General features: G+C 61.0%; 1 protein-coding gene across 3 annotated transcripts in view; it reads right to left on the reverse strand.

Annotated features, from left to right (window-relative positions):
- HPCAL1 (hippocalcin like 1) overlaps window positions 1-16,564 on the reverse strand; it is an 85,126-nt gene that overhangs the window by 43,278 nt on the left and 25,284 nt on the right. The window contains exon 1 of one of the 3 annotated variants that reach the window (XM_051827836.2): window positions 2,325-2,579. The exons of the other annotated variants lie outside the window; for them this stretch is intronic. The gene's annotated coding sequence lies outside the window, so the exon portion shown is untranslated. Of the gene's footprint in view, window positions 1-2,324; window positions 2,580-16,564 lie in introns of those variants that run through there. 3 annotated transcript variants of the gene reach the window in all.

A 16,564-nucleotide genomic window follows, 5' to 3' on the forward strand; every position in this document is an offset into this window, starting at 1 on the left:
CCCAGCAGCCCGAACGGCCCCGGGAGTCCCGTGGATGATGGAGTTTGAATAGAGAAGGCGGCCGCAGGCGGCCCCTGTGTCCCACGAGTACACCTGGGACCTGGGACAAACAACAGGGCCCGCCCCCTTCACAGACAGCAAGGCTGAAGACGTGGCCAGGGCACCCCGGCCCATGCGGCCAGACCAGGGACTGCTGCTCCCCAGGGACAGGGACAGGGACAGGCCAAGTTCAGGCCCTCCTCCGCTTCCTCCCTGCCTGTCCGCCCGTCTCTCCCCTCCTCTCTCCCCACTGGCCCCGGAGCTGTGAGCGCGCTGCCCGGGAAGTCTGCAAATTCTCCGGTTCTCTCACAAGCGTCTTCCTGATCTGACGCACGGCCACCGCACTCCGTGAGTCGTGAGGCAGGTGGCGCCCGGGGAGGAGACCCGGCGTCCACCTCCGCAGCCAGGGCTCCTGGCCTGGGGAAGAGGCAGGGGGCGCTATTCTGAGACCCTCATGGAGCCGCAGGCTCCAACCAGGCAGCTCCGGCCTGTACAGGAAACATGTGGCCACGTGCAGGGAACTTAACCTTGAACTGCTTTGCAAACCGGCTCCTCGTCCCCTGCCGTTCAGCCCCGGCCAGCAGGGTCAGGGTCAGCCTCCTGGGAAAGCTCACGTCCTCCCCGCGCCTTCGCAGGGATCTGCTGTACCTGCGGCCACCGTGCAAAACTCTTCTGCGCCCTTCAAAACCCAAGATGTCCTCTCCGTGCCGCTGGCCCCAGGAAAATCCCTCTGCACATGCCCACTCTGCCTGCTTCCCCCCGCTAGGCTGGGAGCTCCCTCACGCAGACCTGGGCTCCCTCGCCCCACCTCTGCAGCACCCAACACAGCTCCAGTTTGCTTCTCTGTCCAAGTGGACAGCCGAGTGTCCTCCTGCAGGCACGGGGAGACGCGGGCCCCGAGACCCCCAGGAAGCTGCCTCACAGGCAGAGAAGCCAGCTCCAAGCACCTGCGGGGCCCCAGCTGTGCGGCTGCTGCTGCGTGGGACCCCAGCCTAACATACCAGAGTGACGGCTCCAGTCCCGGCTGCTCCGCCTCCTACCCGTCCCTACTCACACACCAGGAGAGCGCTCTCGCTCTCTCTCTCCCCTGCCCCACCCTGCCCATCACTCTTTCAGATGAAGATAACACAAAGGTAGAAACCAGGCAGGGGCGCGGTGGTCACAGGGAGGGGGCAGACTCCCACTGAGCCCCAGAAGTTGGCAAGGAAGAACGGGTCCCAGCTCCAGGCGATCGAGCCGAGAAGCAACTGGGCAACAGGGCCACACGGCGCTGGGCCCACGGCTGCTGGGGACAGCGACCACGCCGCAGAACTGCAGTGGCCAGGATCCAAGCGTGGGGCTCACAAGGAAACCCTCACAAAGTGTCCAGCCCCAGGGACCCAGTGTGTCACATTCCAGAACACCCCTCCTCCACAAAGGCCCAGAATCAAACACCTGGGGCTCTGCAGGACAACCACGGAACCATTCGGCTCTCTATCGACAGCGGACACAGACAACGGCACACGGTTCCATCAATGAAGCTGTATTTGCAAACCCGGGAGCTGGGTGGGATGTGGCCGGGGAGCCCGTGTGGCGCCTCCGTCCATCCTGGGTGTGCCATAGCTCCTCCCCTTCAGGCCCAATGTGGGCCACCCCAGACACTGCCCGGTAGGTCTGAAACTATTTATAATAAAAGCTTGAAAACAGAAACAGGCCCAGAAATCGGAGCCACTTGAATGGCCACTTTAGTCCTACTTTCTCTAAAGGGCAGACCTGCCCCCAGGAGCCACAGGGCCTGGGCCAGCATCCCCATGCCAGTGCTGGCCCCGGGCCAGAGCAGAGAGGACGCCACCGGGATCCACTCCGAGTGCGTCCTTCTGAGCTCATCGTTTTCAGTGACAGAGCGTCCGTGGCATCGTCCCAGTAACCAGCAGCCCCACAGCACACACACAGGCCTCTCCTGGTTCCCAGACAGACCTGACGCGAGCAGGGCCGAAATACTCCCATTTCACAGATGCGGAAAACCGCGCTCAGAGAGCTGCCGTGGCCTTTCCAAGGCCCTCCCACCCCCGCCAACCAGGGCAAGGCCAAGACCTTCGTCCTACCGCATGCCTGCCAGCCCTGGGCACCAGGGATTAGCCGGCCCTCAGCTTACCCTGATCAGCTAAAACCCAGTCGCGCTTTCTCTCCAGAGCTGGCAGCACGTGGTTCTCACGAGCGCTTCTCTCTGTGACCAGCACACGTCCTAAAGTTCTGAGCATCCAACCCGCTCCAAACTCGCTTCCAAGGTCAAGAACAGCACCCACCTGGAGGGAGTCTGCTGGCCGGCCAGAGAGACCGGAAGATTCTTCTCATTCTGCTACAGAGAATGCAGAGGCTGGAGGGCTGGGGGCCTGGGCAGGGACCCTGGGCAGACCTCAGCGAGACTCCAACAGCCCCCCTGCTAGGGGAACGCCGGGTCCCAAGCTGGTGAGCCCCCGGTGCGAGACACCTGTGAGGAGGAGCAGCCGGAACGCGCAGCCCAAGCCCTGACGTCCTGGAGGGCGCGCCCGGACCGCCCCCGCTCGCTGGGCCTCTGCTGATGTAACCACTGCCGGGATGAAGTCACCTGCTTCCAGGGTGATTAACTCAGACCAGGACGGCTCCTGCCGGGAAATCAGCCCATCAAGAAGGCGGCCTGGGGCTGGAACAGGAGCGCCTCGCGAGGGGTGGGCCGGGCTCGTGGTCTGGGGCTGGAACGGGAGCGCCTCGCGAGGGGTGGGCCGGGCTCGGGGTCTGGGGCTGGAACGGGAGGGCCTCGTGAGGGGTGGGCCGGGCTCAGGGTCTGGGGCTGGAACAGGAGCGCCTCCCGAGGGGTGGGCCGGGCTCGGGGTCTGGGGATGGAACGGGAGAGCCTCGCGAGGGGTGGGCTGGGCTCGGGGTGTGGGGCTGGAACAGGAGCGCCTCGCGAGGGGTGGGCTGGGCTCAGGATCTGGGGCTGGAACGGGAGCGCCTCGCGAGGGGTGGGCCGGGCTCGGGGTCTGGGGCTGGAACGGGAGCGCCTCGCGAGGGGTGGGCCGGGCTCGGGGTCTCGGGCTGGAACAGGAGCGCCTCGCGAGGGGTGGGCCGGGCTCGGGGTCTCGGGCTGGAACAGGAGAGCCTCGCGAGGGGTGGGCCGGGCTCGGGGTCTCTGGCTGGAACGGGAGCGCCTCGCGAGGGGTGGGCCGGGCTCGGGGTCTCGGGCTGGAACAGGAGCGCCTCTCGAGGGGTGGGCCGGGCTCGGGCATCTTCTACGTCCTGCAAAGCGGCACAAGGGAAGGTCCCAAGCGGCCCGAGAGCAGAGCAATGCAGCAAGAACCTTCTGGAAGAAAGTGATGCGATGGGGGGGGGGGGGGGGTGAGCAGCACCCCTGGCGTCTGTGTTGCTGTTGCTGACAGCAGCTTTACTGAGATACAGTTCACACACCATCCACGTGCCCGAAGTGTGCTCACAGCTCGGTGGCCACGGAGAGTTGTGCAAATCACTTTTAGAGCATTCTGCTGACGGCGGGCTGGTGGGGGGTGGCAGAGGAGAAGACAGACAGACAGACAGACAGATCTCCCACCTGCTGGCTCACGTCCCAGACGCCTGCAACGGCGGGGGCTGGGCCAGGCGGCAGCCAGAAGCTGGGAACTCACTCCGGGGCTCCCACGTGGGCGGCAGGGCCCAGCTTGAGCCAACGGTGCCTCTGGCCAGGGCGCACATCAGCAGGAAGCCGAGATCGGGAGCAGGACCAGGATTCGGACCCAGACGCTCGGCTCTGGGCGCGCATGTCTGGAGCAGCTTCTCGACCACTGCCCCAGACGCCTGCCCCGGCTGGAGAACAGTTTAGTACCCCCCCCCATAACACCCCACGCCCCCTAACACTTCCTGGTTCTCCCCACCCCTCGCCCAGCCCTGGGCGACCACCAATCCACCTGCTACCTCTACGTGCCTGCATACCCTGAAGATTTCACGGAGCGGACGTGCCATACGTGGTCTTTCGTGGCTCATTTCACTCGCCCCGCTGACCCATGCTCTACTCCACTCCCTTGGATAACACTCCATCGCGTGCTCACACACACTCTGCGCATCCATCAGTGGATGGACATGTTACAAATAACACCACAATAAACACACCCACCCAGGTGTTCACATGGTGGCTGTATATTTTTAAAGAAAGATTTATTTATTTGAAAGAGTTACAGAGAGGCAGAAGCAGAGAGAGAGAGAGAGAGAGAGAGAGAGAGAGAGAGAGAGGAGAGAGGAGAGAGAGAGATCTTCCATCCAATGGTTCATTCCCCAGATGGCCACTACGGCCAGAACTGGGCCAATCCGAAGCCAGGAGCCAGGAGCTTCTTCCGGGTCTCCCACGTGGGTGCAGGGGCCCAAGGACTTGGGCCATCTTCCACTGCTTTCCCAGGCCACAGCACATCTGAAGTGGAGCAGCCGGGACTTGAACTTGTGCCCATCTGGGATTCCAGCACTGCAGGCGGCGGCTTTACCCACTACGCCACAGCGCCAGCCCCGTGACTGTATATCCAAACTTCGAGGAAGTGCCAGGCTGTTTCTAAAGCAGCTGCCCCCCTTCATCCCCACCAACATCCTCGCCTACACTTGCATTTATCTGTCTATTTGATTGCGGCCATCTTCATGGATGTGAGACGCCCTCTCATTGTGGGCTTCAGGTGTATTTCTCTCCTGATGGCGACTGTCTTGTCATCTGCTTATGGGACACCTGTCCATCTCTTGGAGAAATATCTATTCAAGTCCTCTACTCATTTTACACAGAGGGGGAGGCAGAAAGAGAGAGAGAGAGAGAGAGAGGTCTTCCATCCGCTGGTTTACTCCCCATATGGCCACAACAGCTGGAGCTGTGACGATCTGAAGCCAGGAGCTTCTTCCAGGTCTCCCATGCGGGTGCAGGGGCCCAAGCACTTGGGCCATCGTCCACTGCTTTCCCAGGCCACAGCAGAGAGCTGGACAGGAAGTGTTGCAGCCGGGGCTAGAACCAGTCCCCATGGGGATGCTGGCCTTACCTGCTAGGCCACAGCACAGGCCCCTTCATTCATCCTTCAATCGCACCGTCTCCCATGGAGCTGCGAGAGTTCTTGGCAGTCCAGGAGCACATGCAGACCCACGAGTTGGAACGGTTTTTCCCACGCGCTGCCTTTCCACTTTCTTGATGAAATCCGTTAGGGCACAAAAATTCCATTTTTATTTGATGTGGTCTCTTTAAAACCACTGCCTGATTCAAGGTCAAGACGACTGATGCCGACTTCTCTTCTAGAGCTGTAGTCTCAGCTCCTACATCAGGCTTGGGCGTCCTCTGAGCTGATGTGCAGGACGGTGCGGGGGAGGGGCCCACTTCTCGCTTGCCCAATTAGCTCTCCAGGCGTCTCGGCCCCATTTGCTGAAAAGTCTTGCTCTTTCTCCACGGAACCACGTGGCGCCCCTGAAAACCCACGGATTAAATGTGGAGCCCCAGTTCCGGACTCTACTTGATTCCACTTATCTCCCGGGGCTGGGCCAGGCCAGAGCCAGGAGCCTCCATCCAGGTCTCCCAGGTGGGTGCAGGGGCCCAAGTACTGGGCCTCCCTCTGAGCTTTCCCAGGTGCGTTAGCAGGGAGCTGGGTCGGAAGTGGGGCAGCCGGGACTCGAACTGACAGTCTGGGGCGCTGGCCCCAGTTCTCTGTCAGGGGTTTGGGCTCTTCCGGTCCCTTGGGTTCCACATGAATTTTGGAACCAGCTAGTCAATTTCTGCAAAGCAGCCAGCTGGAGTCCTCCGGGGGCTTTGCTGAGCCTGCTGACTGGTTGGGACAACGCCATCTCAGCGATGCCCTCTGACGCGTGACGAGCTGGCCTCCTGCTGCTCCCGTTTTCCTCCATTGCTTTGAGACATGCCGCGTGCTGGGCAGAGCACCTCCCACACTTCACTTGCCGACTTCATTCGCGAGCCTCCATTCTGGTTTTGTGCTATCGCACTTCCAGATTCTTCATGGCCAGTGGACAGAAATGCAACTCATTCTTCTACCCCATGTTCCCAGCTCCTGGGCAGGGAATGACCACGTGGAAGATGTATCCCTCTCTCCCTCTCTTTCAGATAAAGGGAAAATAAATAAAACATTTAATATGAGCATAAATAGGAAGAAGACAGGAAGAAAACTGAACTCCTTAACCACGGCCCTCGGCCTGCCCCTGGACTACAGAGCACGCCCCGCCCCTTCCCATGCCCCGCCCCTTCCCATGCTCCACCCACTTCCCATGCTCCACCCACTTCCCATGCTCCGCCCCCTCCAGGAGGCACAGAGCCTGCTGGCCCTTGGCCGCCGGCTGCTCTCTGAATCACCAATTCTTGTTGGCTCTCAAACCTGCTTCCCAGCGGCACTTGGGTAATCCTGTCACCCAAGTAAGTTCTATGGAAACGGAATAGGAGCTAGAGAGCAGCTGCTTCTACAAAACAGAGTCGAACGTTTTGGGAAGATGGCTGGTTGCTCAGGCCCGGACAGAGTATCAGGATACGAAGACAGGCAAGTGCTCGGCTCTGGGCTCCTGCTTCCCTGCATAGAAACAGACCCTCCCAGGGGCCGGCACTGTGGCACAGCGGGTTAGAGCCCCGGCCTGCAGCACCGGAATCCAACACGGGTGCCGGTTTGTGTCCTGGCTGCTCCTCTTCCAATCCAACGTTCCTGCTAAGGCACCGGGGAGAGCAGTGGAAGGTGGCCCAGGTGCTTGGGACCTGCACCCACCTAGGAGACCTGGAAGAAGCTCCTGGCTCTTGGCTTTGGACTGGTTCAGCTCCGGCCACTGCAGCCATTTGGGGAGTGAACCAGCAGATGGAAGGACCCCCCCACACACACACCCCGTGTCTCTACTTCTCTTTGTAACTGTGTCTTTCAAATAAATAAATTAAAAAAAAAAAAAAAAAAAACACAGACTCTCCAAAGAATGTTCTCCAAGTGTGACGATGCATAAAATAATGCAGGATGCCACCCAGGGCCCCACATCGACAAAGGTCTAGGCCTCTGAATCAGGAGCTATGGGCATGGATGTTTATATCAAAATGAAATGTTTTATGTCAAAACAAAGTGCTCACTACGTCTACATCGCTTTTATGATGCCGTATTTTCATTATGGATTTATTTATTTATTTGAAAGGCAGAGTTACAGACAGATCTTCCATCCTCTGGTTCACTCCCCAAATGGCAGCAATGGCCAGGGCTGGGCCAGGCCAAAGCCAGGAGCCTGGACTCCATCCAGGTCTCCCATGTGGGTGCAGGGGCCCAAGCCCTTGGGCCATTCTCCACTGCTTTCCGAGGTACATTAGCAGGGAGCTGGCCCAGAAGTGGAGCAGCTGGGACTGGCGCTCGTACGGGATGCCGGCGTCGCATGTGGTGGCTCAACAGGCTAAGCACACCGGTCCCTGCGACCCGTGTTTCAACTGCCAACGCCACACCGGGGCTGGGGCACCAGAAAAGACAGCTTCCTCTGGACGCTCAGATGCTAACAGTGGCTACCTGGCAGGTGCATCGTCGCTTTGCGTCTCATGGTTCAGTATTTGTAAGATGTTCTAAGTGAGTCTGGATGGCAGCATAAGACAATTTCTCTTCTAAGATCGGATTCCATTAATAAATGCAGGGTGCACGCTGCCCGGGGCCAAGAAAGCAGCCCAAGGCAAAGGCAGCAGACAGAGGAGACGCGAAACCGCACAGCGGCCCGCGGCCGCACGCAGCGGGGCTGCTCTCCCTGCGAGCTGGTGGGAAGAGCTGCCTTCCTCGGGCTGAATCCAGATGGACGCCTTGTGGGCCGTGTGTCGGCACCGGGAACCTAGGGAGAGAGACGAGCTCTGGACAGGGACCGACACGTGACGGCAGCACCACGCAGATCCGGAGCTCCCGGGCGGAGGCCAGAGACACACACCGCTCTGATGTGTGCAAACTCAGTGTCCGAGAGGCGCGCCTCTCCCCTACTCCCTGCACCTGAACCTGACCTTGCATTTATAGTCCCAGCACACGCTGGGCTTCTGGCTGTCTGATCACTGAATGAAGGCACAAAGGTAAGCCGAAGAGGGTCCGTCGGCCACTGCTCCTCTCCTGTAGACCTGGGGTCCCAGTCTGCACCCCGACCCCGCCGTTCTCGTAACCACTGTTGCCAGTGTTTGAGACACAGCCCGCTCAACCCAACTCTGTGGCTTTGAGAGGGTTTGAGTTTGTCCCCGAGGGCTTGCACGTGGTGAACCTGGCCCCCAGCGTGCCAACGTGAGAGGTCTGGACCTTAATAGTGGGAGCCCTGGGAGGTGGCCAGGCCACTGTGGGTACCAGCTTCTAAAGGGCTAAGTGTGGGTCTCCCAGAGTGAGCGCGGCCCTGCCAGGGACAGGGGACAGCGAAGAGCCTGACCCCGCACCTCTCGGGCTTCCTGTCTCCACGTGCTCTCTCTGCCTCTCGCAGGCACCCCCACTGTGACGCCATCTGCTATGCAGTGACATGGCCGCGGTGGGGGCGGGGGACCTGGCCAGAGCCCAGCAGAGGCAGCGCCAGGCCCTAGCACCTGTCCTCTGTTCTTTAGGAATGGCCCGGCCTCGGGCATGGCGTTCTGCCGACAGAAGCGGGGTGACCCATCGGCCCCAGTGAACGTGGACATGAGAGGAAGCGACGGGGAGGGGTGGGGGCACTGAGCAGGAGGCAGACTCAGCCCCGTGCTCGGGCCAGGCTCCGCTGTGCAGCTCAGAGGTGCAAAGCAGACCCCGGGGGGATCCCAGCCTCCCCCAGATGCAGAATAAAGGGAGCCGCAGTGCCACGGAGATGGGGTAGGCCACGTGTCCTGTCCCGGGGTGGGCGGGAGCCAGCAAAGGACACAGAGACTGAGTGGGGGGCCTGACACCCCTCATGGGGTCCCAGAACCTGGGGCGGCAACAGGGGGCAGGGGCGGCCATTTCACACCTGCTTGCCTGTCCACCTTCCCCTCACCTTGTCCGCACCTGGGCTGGGGCCTGGGGCCTGGGGCGATGACCACTGTCATGTCAGACTGCGCCAGCAGCCAGCTCTGGAGGGCACCACCCCACACATACACTGTGAGGTGCTCAGAAGGGCGGGGCGGGGTCAGAGTGACCGGACCACGGACGGATGGGCGACTCTGCCTGGACAGCGGGCGGCCGCCGCAGGGGCCCTTGGTGGGAGGCTGCCTGCCATTGGTCAGCGGAGAATGGCTTGGCCGGGGCCAGGACCCAGGGCTGACGGAGACCGCTGAAGGTGGACGCCAGGCGGGTGGCGCGTGGTGTACCAGGGAGCGCCCTGTCCCTCCGGGGAGGAAACCACTGACCCTTTGAAATCTGCTTTATGTAAATGGCTCCTTAAGGAATGAACAAAGAAGCAAACAAATGGCTCCTGCAGGCAGGACAGCTTCCTGACTCAAAAGGGGAGGGGGGCACCCCAGACACTGAGGTCCTGGGGGAGGCTCCAGCGCTGGTCCCAACAGGGGGCTGGGAGGGGTCTGCCCCTCCCCCTCCCCCCAGGCCTGGGCGGGGGCTGCTCCCTCTGCATCTCCAGGCTCTCCCAGACCTGCAGCTGGCTCCACCTGGCCACCCTGCCCACAGCTCCAGAGACACTGCCAGTGTCACCTGCACTGTCCTCTGACTGCCCACCTCCAGCATCCTGCCTGGGAAGCCACTGGGCTGGCTCTGGCCAGGGGGGACACTTGATGACCACAAGCATCGCACCCCTGTGCACACACACCTTGGCTCCTCCCTCCCCTCCCTCCCACACACACACATGCAGACGGGCCCAGCGACTCAGTGTCGCCCTGGGTAGGCCACCTGGGTGCCCAGGCCCCTCAGGGAACCGCCCACACTGGGGCAATGGGTTTTCTGTGGCTGCCCACTCGGTGGAGACGGCGGTGAGTGGTATAAATGATTAACTTGTTTTCCAGTTTCATGTTTTCTACGTGTTCTCTGGTGACCACGCATGTGCCACATTCTGGCACTGTGGCAGAGTGGTTAGGCCGCCACCTACAGTACCAGCATCCCATATGGACACCAGTTCCAGTCCCGGCTGCTCCACTTCTGATCCAGCTCTCTGCTGTGGCCTGGGAAAGCAGTAGAAGATGGTCCAAGTGCTTTGGCTGCTACACCCACGTGGGAGATCTGGAGGAAGCTCCTGGCTCCTGGCTTTGGCCTGGCCCTGCCCCGGCCATTGTGACCATTTGGGGAGTGAGCCAGCAGAGGGAAGACCTCTCTCTCGCTCTGTAACTCTGCCTTTCAAATAAATAAATGCATCTTTAAAAAATTTTTTGAAAAGGTGATACACAGCACCACAGCCAGACACATGCACGCACGGCCGCCTTCTGAGCCTCCAGCAGGCTGCGTGGTGGCACCGCGACCCCCCCACGCGTGAGTCAAGGACGCAAGACTTGGACCTGCCCATGGCCGCCCCACGAGTGAGGGCAGAGGGTGAGGGGACGGAATTCCCACTGAGCCACACACACGCACACGCACGGAGACACACACGTGCACACGCGTGCACGCTGGGAGCCGAGGGGCAAGGGCTGCGTGTGCGTGTGTGTGCAGTGCGAGAAGCCAGGCTTACTCATTTGATGATAAAATATTTCTGAGCCGCCAGATGGTGGATTGCGGCTGCAGACGCCCCGATGGCTTCTCTCCACCGCTCTGCAAGGGCTCCGAGAGCGACATCCAAGAAGCAGCTCGGAGTCCCACGACACGCGGCAAGCGCAGAGGCTGGCCCTGCGTCGCCAAGGAGCTGCCCGCTCCTCGTCCTGGGGCCCCCAGCTGGCACGCGGCCTGCCCAGGCAGGGCCTGGACGCAGGCTCCGGGACATAATTAGTCCTCGGCTCGGAGCCGCCGTGTACCCTTGCGGACAGCTGGCGGAGGGAAGGCGCCCCCGGTCCCTGAGCAGGAGCCACCGGGACTCCGAGATCTAGGCCACGGAGGGGCTCTGCGCAGTGCTGGGTCACCTGCGTGGTCTGTCCTCCGCACACGGCTGGTTCTGTTTTTAATAAGGGGCCTTCATCGCGTTTCTGTGACAGCTCAGTGACCTGGGCACGCGGGGTCCCCAGGGGGCGCTGGGGCCAGGTCAGCCCTGCAGAGAGCTGGCTTCCCCTGCTGCAGCTCCTCCTCCCGCTCCAGCTTCTTCTCCCGCTCCAGCTCCTCCTCCCACTCCAGCTTCTTCTCCCGCTCCAGCTCCTCCTCCCACTCCAGCTTCTTCTCCCATTCCAGCTTCTCCTCCCACCCCAGCTCCTCCTCCCACTCCAGCTTCTTCTCCCATTCCAGCTTCTCCTCCCACCCCAGCTCCTCCTCCCGCTCCAGCTCCTCCTCCCACCCCAGCTTCTCCTCCTGCTCAGGCTCCTCCTTTGGACCCAGCTTCTCCCACTCCAGCTTCTTCTCCCGCTCCAGCTTCTCCTCCTCCTGCCCCAGCTTCCTCCTCCCACCCCAGCTTCTCCTCCTCCCGCTCCAGCTCCTCCTCCCATTCCAGCTTCTCCCACTCCAGCTTCTCCTCCCACTCCAGCTTCTCCGCCATCCCCAGCTTCTCTTCTTGCTCCAGCCCCAGCTTCTCCTGCTCCAGCCTTGCCTCTCTTCCCTCGCCCCTTGTTCCACTCCCCACCCCCACCCCAAGCGAACAGCAGAAGGCCTCCATTTCCACCCCACCCCCCACCCCATCCAACAGCCCCTTCGCAAGGATGGGTGTTGACTTTGGTTTTCAAATGCAGTTCGGTCTGGTCTGACTCTGCATGGGCTGTGTCAACCCAGCGTCAGTCCTCAGATCTCCTGGGGGCAGCAGGGGCAGCTGACCCATGAGTCTCCTCGGCCCAGGCTGTTCAGGGCATTTGGGGAGTAAACCAGCAGGCGGAAGGTGTCTCTGTTTCTCCTCCACCCCCCCTTTCAAATAAATAAATAAATAAATAAATGCTTTAAGAGAGTGAGAGAGAGAGAATGAGAGGAGCCAGCACTGTGGTGCAGGTTAAGCCGCCACCTGCAGTGCCGGCATCCCATTTGGGTGCCTGTTTGAGTGCCAGCTGCTCCACTTCAGATCCAGCTCCCTGCTGTGGCTGGGGACAGCAGATTGGGCCCCTGCACCTACATGGGAGACCAGAAGAGGCTCCTGGCTTGAGATGGGCCCAGCTCTGGCTGTTGCAGCCATTTGGGGAGTGAAGAAGCGGATGAAAGACCTCTCTCTCTCTCTCTCTCTCTCTGCCTCTTTGTAACTCTGCCTTTCAAATACATAAATCTCTTTAAAAAAAAAAAAAAGGAAAAAAAGCAATCAAGAGAACAAAAGTGATATAAGAATTTAAAAAAAAAAGAAACTGTTTCCCGGGATGTCTTCAGCTCTGCCACCCACAGTCCCAGCCAAGCCCTTCCCCTCCACGGCTCCCCCAGCTCCGACCACATGGCTCCTGCTCTGACCTGGCCCGAGATGAAATCCCAGGAGATGCCCAGGACGGCTGGGGTCCTGCAGGAGTGCACTCTGGGCTGTCCACCAAGCAACGCGGCAGTCACTTTGATATGGTGACAATGTGACTGGTGCCAGCCACACCAGATGGACATCGGAGCTGCTGGTCTCACCTGGACACGTGCTCAGCGCTGCTGGGGGAGGAGCCAGACTCTGCTCACATGTCCAGGGCCATGGGGTTCAGCCCTCAATGTGGCCGACTGGGGCCACAGGTGGCCACAAGCAAGGCAGAAGCTGAGTCTCAGGCCAGGCTGCACACCGGGGTGAGCCACGTCCCACGCCTGTGCTTCTGCCACGTGGCCTGTCCATGACGGGAGCAGGGGACATGGCGGGGAGGGATGCAAACAGTTGCATACAGGGCACCCCGGGTCCCAGCCACGGGGCAGATGGACACGGCGAGTCCCACGTGGCAGAAATGTCCCGGACACCTGGCTCTGCCTGGGAACAGACTGCATCTGAGAGGAGAACCACGGGAGCTGAGCCTTGCTCCTTGGCCACGCCGCACCTGACAGTGCCCGGGACACACTCACACGAAGGACCACACCCATGACTGTGGCCTCTGCACCTGTGACTGTGACCACTGTACCCGTGACTGTGGCCTCTGCACCCATGGCGTGACCTCTGTACCCGTGACTCTGACCTCTGCACCCATGGCCGTGACCTCTACCCATGGCCGTGACCTCTGCACCCATGGCCATGACCTCTGTACCTGTGACTCTAACCTCTGCACCCATGACTCTGACCTCTGCACCCATGGCCGTGACCTCTGTACCCATAACTCTGACCTCTGCGCCTGTGACTGTGACCTCTGTACCCATGGCCATGACCTCAGCACCCATGGCCGTGACCTCTGTACCCGTGACTCTGACCTCCACACCTGTGACTCTGACCTCTGCACCCATGACTCTGACCTCCGCACCTGTGACTGTGACCTCTGCACCCATGGCCGTGACCTCTGTACCCGTAACTCTGACCTCTGCACCTGTGACTATGACCTCTGTACCCATGGCAGTGACCTCCGCACCTGTCACTCTGACCTCTGCACCCATGGCGGTGACCTCCGCACCTGTCACTCTGACCTCTGCACCCGTGATCTTGACTGCTGCACCTGTGACCATAATCATTGCACCTGTGACCTTTAAACTTGGGGATCAACAACTAAATTTTCCCCACAGTAACTAGGAAGGTTAAAAATAATTTTTTTAAGAAGAGATTTGCTTTTTTTAAAAAAACCAAAGCCTTATTTATTAGTTGAAAGGCAGAGTGAGAGAGAGAGAGAGAGAGAGAGGAATCTTCGCTCTGCTGGTTCCCTCCCCAAACGGCCGCAACAGCCAGGGCTGGGCCAGGCTGAAGCCAGAAGCCAGGGGCTCTACCAGGTTTCCCACATTAGTGCAGCAGCCAGGACGCAAAACGGTGCCCTGGGCCAGCCAGCGCCAGCTCTCCCGCTGCATACGCACGCTCGCTCCCTGTCTCTCCCTCCCTCCCTCCCTCCCTCCCTCCCTCCCTCTCTCCCTCCCTCCCTCCCTCCCTCTGGCAGTCTCTAGGGATCTCTAGTCCTCTGCAGCTTCCACGTCTCAAGGAGTTTCTGTCTAAGGACACGGAGCCTGGCCACAGAGAAGGCCCGAAGCACCTGGACAGTGAGGTCAGCCCGGCCGGCCGGCGTCCAGCCCACCTCCACCAGACACTGCCTCCGGGCCGTGACAAGCGGTTCATCCCAAGTTATCACACATCCGCAGCAGGAGCGAGAACTTGACGGTTCTGACGGCTCCACGGCACGGATGCCACAGTCTGCGGCCCACTCGTTGTGGGGTCCTTCCCACCCTGGGGCGACAGGGGTCACGTGCCAAAACCTTCATGTGAGTGTGGGGCCCACACTGGAAGTGGAGCTCCTGCCGGCACGCGGATTCTGTGTCTCATCACGCGAGGGACCGTGGAACCGCCTCACCGAGCCACCCAGCCGGCCACGCCTGGACGCGTGCCTCTCTCCCCAACTCCACCGCCCCGGCACGGCTGCCCTTGGCTCCCGGCCTCCTGGTGGCTGCGCCCCTCTACATGACCGGCACTCCGGGCTCTGCCGCCAGCTCAGGGGTCCTCAAGACAAGCACAAAGGGTGGGCAGGAAGAGCCTTCGTGGGTAAGCTGTGGGCTCAGAGACACTGAGCCACCAACTGCAGGGGGACAGCCTCTGTCCCCAGGAAACACGAGGCACGAGGCACGAGGCACAAGGCACGGGACGGAGCCCCAGCTCAGTGGCTCTCTGCCCCCAGGGGCGGGAATCACGGCTCTGACCCAGCCCGTGGCTCGCAGCCCTTGGACGGCCATCAGGCCACCCAGCACGTGTGTCCGCCCGCTCTGGACGTGCCCCCCACCAAGAGGCACACACACAGCCTTCCAGCAGCCGCTCTAAGCCGCGTGTCCCTTCAGCGGTGCTGGCTAACAGGATTTGCAAGGCGTCCCGACTCTCCCTAAAAATAGCAAATCCCCCCCGAGTCCAGTGATGGTCAGCGATACCTTAATGCGGATTAAGCCGAGGAGGCGGTGGGCAACTGGGCCTCCCAGGGCCGGCTCCGGGAACTCCAGGGGTGCTGCCGGGGCCACCTGGCCAGCAGGGGACCACACCACAAGTGCGCCACGAGATCAGGGAGGGGATGGGGGGGGGAAGGAAGGGGTTAATGGGAAAGCGTGGCCACAGCTCCCAAAGGCTGGGGGAAAGGGGACAGCCCGGGCCTCCATCAGGCTCAGGGCCTCTCTTTCGTCAGCGCTGTGCAGCCCTGAGCAAACAAGTCACCCTCTCTGAGCCTCAGGCACCGTGGGGACACCTGCGACTCCCACCCTCGCAGGGCACTGGGACAGTCAAATGAAACCCGTAGTGACTGGGAGGCCATCAGGCTGGGTGGGCTGTCACAGCATGGCGGAGCTGGAGTTTCCACGTGATCGTACTTCCCCCTTTAAATGCATTCATCAGCACTAGTTATTTTTGTTAAGATTTATTCATTTGAAAGGCAGAGTTCCAGAGAGAGAAAGGGAGAGACACAGAGAGAGAGAGAGAGAGAGAGAGAGAGAGAGATCTTCTACCCATGGTTCACTCCCCAAATAGGACAATGGCCAGGGCTGGGCCAGGCCAAAGCCAGGAGCCTGGACTCCATCCGGTCTCCCACGCGGGTGCAGGGGCCCAAGGACCTGGGCCATCCTCCGCTGCTTTCCCAGGCCGCAGCAGGGAGCCGGATCGGAAGTGGGGCAGCCGGGACTCTGGTCCTGATGGTGCTCTGACATGTGATGCCGGCGTCACAGGTGGCAGCTGAATGACGGCCCCAGGTTCTCGTGCAGTAACGGAGAGCAGCCAGCTGATCGGTGCACGGCGAGCACATTGCAAACGCGTGTACCCCTAGCCCCGCACGTCCACTTCCGACACTGATGAGGCCCAGCTGCACGACCGGAAGTGCAGGCGTGGGAAAGCTCCCCACCCCCGCCACCCCTCCCTGGGAGGGCTGCACGTCCCGCCCCACGGCCGGCCATCAGCTCTGGCCACCTGGTTCGTTCTAGCCAAGAACCGTGTGGGGAATTGACGGGCCGCAGGTCAACACCCACTTCTGAGAGCCACCGTCCTGCTCTCCCTGCCACGAGACCAGCACTGTCTCGGGTGGGCTGCTCTGCCGTGGTGCCCAGGGGACAACAGCACAGAGCAACGCCATGGCCAACAGGTGAGGGTCGTGCCACGCGGGTGAGGAAGCAGCAGAGCAACCTCCATGTCCAGCAAACGAGCAAACCACACGCCCCAGCAGAACGCAGACACCAGCGAGTGGACGCCGGGACAGCAACACATTCTCAACACGCTGGCGGCTGCAGAGAGCAGGTGTGACACTGCGCCACGAAGGATGCGTCCCCAGAGCTTACGAAAAACCCAGAAGTCAGCGAGGAAAAGATAACCCACCCAAAAGGAAACAGGAACAGAACCACGCAGTTGACTCACAGCAGCCGACATCAGGAGGGAAAATGGAATTAAAACATAATTTTATTTGGGGCCAGCGCCGTGGCGTAGCGGGTAAAGCCGCCGCCTGCAGTGCTGGCATCCCATACAGGCGCCGGTTCTA

The sequence above is a fragment of the Oryctolagus cuniculus genome, chromosome 2, assembly GCF_964237555.1.
Source record: "Oryctolagus cuniculus chromosome 2, mOryCun1.1, whole genome shotgun sequence".
Classification (NCBI taxonomy): domain Eukaryota; kingdom Metazoa; phylum Chordata; class Mammalia; order Lagomorpha; family Leporidae; genus Oryctolagus; species Oryctolagus cuniculus.